A 4,158-nucleotide genomic window follows, 5' to 3' on the forward strand; every position below is an offset into this window, starting at 1 on the left:
TCAATCCATCACAGAGTGCAGAAAGTAAGCAGACACGCAAAGCAATTTTATCCACAACAATGCAGTGAAATTTACGAAAAATCCGGCACACGATAGTAAAAATAAACAACGGCCTAACCTAGATTCTAGAGTTGGTTGTCCCTAGCACACATCTAAGTGTGTGTGTATGAAAGTCGTGGTGGTAGGGATATATCCTACTGGGTGATAGTTAAGTATTAGAAAAGTTATAAGTTTGTTGAGGCCTTTGGGGGAATTTATGTTTAGAATTTAAAATATAATGTAATTAAAAATTTTTATTTGAAGTGTTTATTAACTGATTTCAAGGGTCTAATAATTTAAAGTTTTGCATTAATCAGATTCGTGGCGTTGTGCCATCAGGCCTCGAGCAACAGCCTCCTTAGGACACGTCCCCCGCAGCCCGGAGTAGTCCAGCCGATAAACAGATTAATGTGGTTTGAATTAGAGATTTTTAAAGGTCAAGTAATTAATTTATTAATCTTATTTTAAGATTTAACACCCTTAGAATCCATTCGTGGCGTTGTGCCACCAGGGTTCGAGAACAAGCCCTACTTTAGGACACGTTGCCCGGCACACTGGGCTCCGCAGCCCAGGAGTAGTCAGCCAATAAAATTTATCTTTAGGATGGTTATTGTATTTTAAGAGGGTTTTTTTGAGTGTTTTAAACATTCAACTAAACATTTTCAGAAGTTTAAGAATTTGAAAGTCCAAATTTTGGAATTTTTGGATTATTTTAATATTTAATTAAGGGGTTTGAAAAATTGAACTTTATACTAAAGAGGTTTGTTTCTGGAAACTTAGTATTTGGATTAAAATACTAGACTTAATACGATTCAGTTAGACAGTAAGTAAGCTAAAATCCAAATTTTTCTACATTTATCTTCTGAAGGTTTTGGAAGTTTTAGTCTAATTTTGACTTAAGGTTGACCCGATTTTGTTGGACTTTTTTTAATTTTGCAGATTTCTGGACTCTTAGTAATTTTTAATAAAAACTAGATACTTTCTATGAGTTGAATGCAGTGAGTTTTGGGTCAATTTTGACTTTTTCTTGATTTAGTTATGAATTATCGAAGTTTGAGTATTTTTCATGAATTTTTGAATTGTTTAATAAAAGGCCTTTTTATGTTTTGCTCTAAATGAGTTCCCAACTTCTTGAAAAATATCCAAAGGTCAAAGAATGAAACTAAGGAAGGGATTCTCAAAGTGTTTGGGAAATTTTTGGGATTTTTAATTATTAATTAATTTAATTATATTAATTAAATATTAATTTTACTTAAAATAAATTAAGGCTTAATTAGCTGTCAAATCAGGGCTTTTTAATTTCAATTGGTTAAGGACCTGATTTGGTCAGCTTAGAGAAGTTTGCATGTTTTTTTTTCAATTTTAAATTCGATTATTAATTTTCTGGAAGATTCATTAGCTTAATTAAGGGTTTACAACTAGGGAAATTTTAATTTAAGGTCTTAATGTTTCCAAAACCAGTGAAAATGTTCCTAGTGGCTGCGACATGTCATAAGTTCAAGTGTTTGAAGTTTCGACTACAAGGGGAAAAGTGAATCTAATTATTGGAATTTTTCGTAGAGTTTTTCTACACATAAGTCCTTAATTATTGTCTTAATTGTGTCCTAATTTAATGTGGTTTTGGAATTCAATGTTTGAACTAACCCTCACCACTTAACCACATAAGGCATGTATGAACACATAACACATTCAACACCTTAAATCTAGAGAGGCATAGACTATGTGGTGTGTGTTTTCTAAACAATGCAAGGATTAAATTAACATAATTAACTAAAGATAAGATTTAGTGAATACTCAAGAAATGATTAACACAACTAATATCCATTTCATTCCATTCATAATTGGCTGATCTAGGTTTAGAACTTCAATAAATCCTCTCAAGAGTGTTAAAAGAATTTAAAATATATAAATAGGTTTCAAAAGTATTTTTCAGATAAATAAATATGTATATAATAATATAATATATATATATATATATATATATATATTATATATTATTATTATATAATATATATATAATATATATATATTTATATACAATAAATTTTAAATAAATTATTAAATTAATGTTTTGGAATAAAATTTTAAAAGCACATTTGAAGAGATTTTTCGATTTTCAAGTTATTTTGAAAATAAAATTTTAAGTTTTTTTTCTAAATAATCTAATAATAATAATTATTAAATACTACATCAATAATTATAGAATTAAAAATAATTTCAAATCATTCAAAATAATCAATATTTAAATTCTTAAATCATATTAAAATAAAGGTGTTTTTGAAAATTTCAAAACTTTTGATATATTATTTAAATATTCCTAAATTTAAGCGAATTTAGTTTGAATTTTTAAAATTAGAATTGTTTAAGTACTTTGAATTAATTCAAATTTGATTAGGTAATAAAATATCTTTTAAATCTTGATGAATAAAATATTAGATATTCTCTAATTTTAGTATATTTTTTGCATATTATTGTTGAATTTCTAGAATAACTCATAAATTTTTAATTAATTATTGACTAGAATAGGAAATATTAAATTAATTAAAATAGATTTAAATCATATAGAAATTTTAAAGTAAATTTTAATTCTAAATTAAAGATCTTGATTTTCTGAAAAAAAATGATATATTTACATTATTTTTTGGACCTATATTTAATTTTATATAAATTTTTTTTAAGTTTTATGCATTTAAAATGATAAAAATGATTTTTAAAATCATTTCAAATGAAAAAGGCGGCGCGGGTGACCGAGTTGCCTCTCTGATTTGTGGAATCAACCGGGTGGTGGCAGCAATGATTGGGGCTGACTCGGACGATGACGCAAGCGGTGGTCAGTCACGCGTCCGTCCGCTGGAGCGCTAATGCGGTTTTTACTAAACGCAAGCTAGCAAGCGTCTGCGGGACCGTATGGATTCTCTGGATCCCGATCCTAACGGTCCAGATTTGAACCCCGCCATTTTGATCTCGATTAAAAGTGATCAGACGGTGAAGAATCGATCCCGCGGTTCTGGATGGAAGGGTCAAATGCCGCTAAGCCATAAATTGATGCGAAACGAAATACGGCGGACGCCCCGGATAATGAATCAGAGCCGTGATCGCTGATCAACGGCTCTAAAAAAATGTACACCTGAACGAACTCAACTGGATGCCCTGAATTTCCCATTTTTAGGCTCGTTCCTTTCGATCAGTTAATCAAATCATTTGAAATTTTAAACCTCGGTCGCCTAGGTGAAACAGAAACCTTGGGGAATGTTTTATTTTACTTAAAACATGTTTATCAAAATGCTATTTAATCTAGTGTACCTAAGTCTAGGGTTTAGGATTTACCTTGATTTAAAGGACGGTTTGGACCGTTTAATGGATGGTTGAGCTTGTAGATTGTCCAAGTGTAGATCCCTATCACAACACCTGAGCCTGGATCTACCGGAAAAGCTCCTTGAATGGATTAGGCTAGGTTCGTCGGGATCTTGCCGGAGAAAGGTTTTTACCGGTGGGATTTGGGTGGGGAAGTGTTGAGGAACCTCTGTGGAGCTCAATAGAACAGGAATTCAGGCTGGAGGAGCTCTAGACAGGTGAGAGAATGATATGGATTGAATGAGAGGCCTTAGGGCACTTTTCTCACATTAAAACATCCCCAAGCCAAATGGATGGCTGGGATGCTTTAGGGTCCTCCCTCTGATGAAGGACAAGTGTCCCAAGCCGTTAGGTGACAGGGAGAAAGAATGGAAAAGGCCCTCTAGCCATTGGTTAGTTCTTTTGAGGTGGGGGGAACCACTACCATTTAAGGCTAAACCAAGGGCTGGGCTTGGTTAGGGAGCCTGTTAGAGAGCTTTAGGACATTAAAGGGTCGGCCTAAGGCAGCCTAAATCAGGGGAAAGTGGCTAAAAGATGATTAAGACCTTTTGGAAAGGTTTATGACCTTGGTTTTGAAAGTTCGTTAGGGATGTTAAGCCCTATACAACTGGCCCAAGGCTAAATAAAGAGAGAGGTGGTGAATTGATATTTAAAACAAACACAACATTAAAATCAAGATCAAGATTCACCACAATGAAAACCAAATACGGAATTTAAATGCGGAAGAAAAAATAAGAAAAGAACACACCGGATTTATAGTGGTTC

This window comes from Dendrobium catenatum, unplaced genomic scaffold (genome assembly GCF_001605985.2).
Source record: "Dendrobium catenatum unplaced genomic scaffold, ASM160598v2 fragScaff_scaffold_1024, whole genome shotgun sequence".
Taxonomy (NCBI): domain Eukaryota; kingdom Viridiplantae; phylum Streptophyta; class Magnoliopsida; order Asparagales; family Orchidaceae; genus Dendrobium; species Dendrobium catenatum.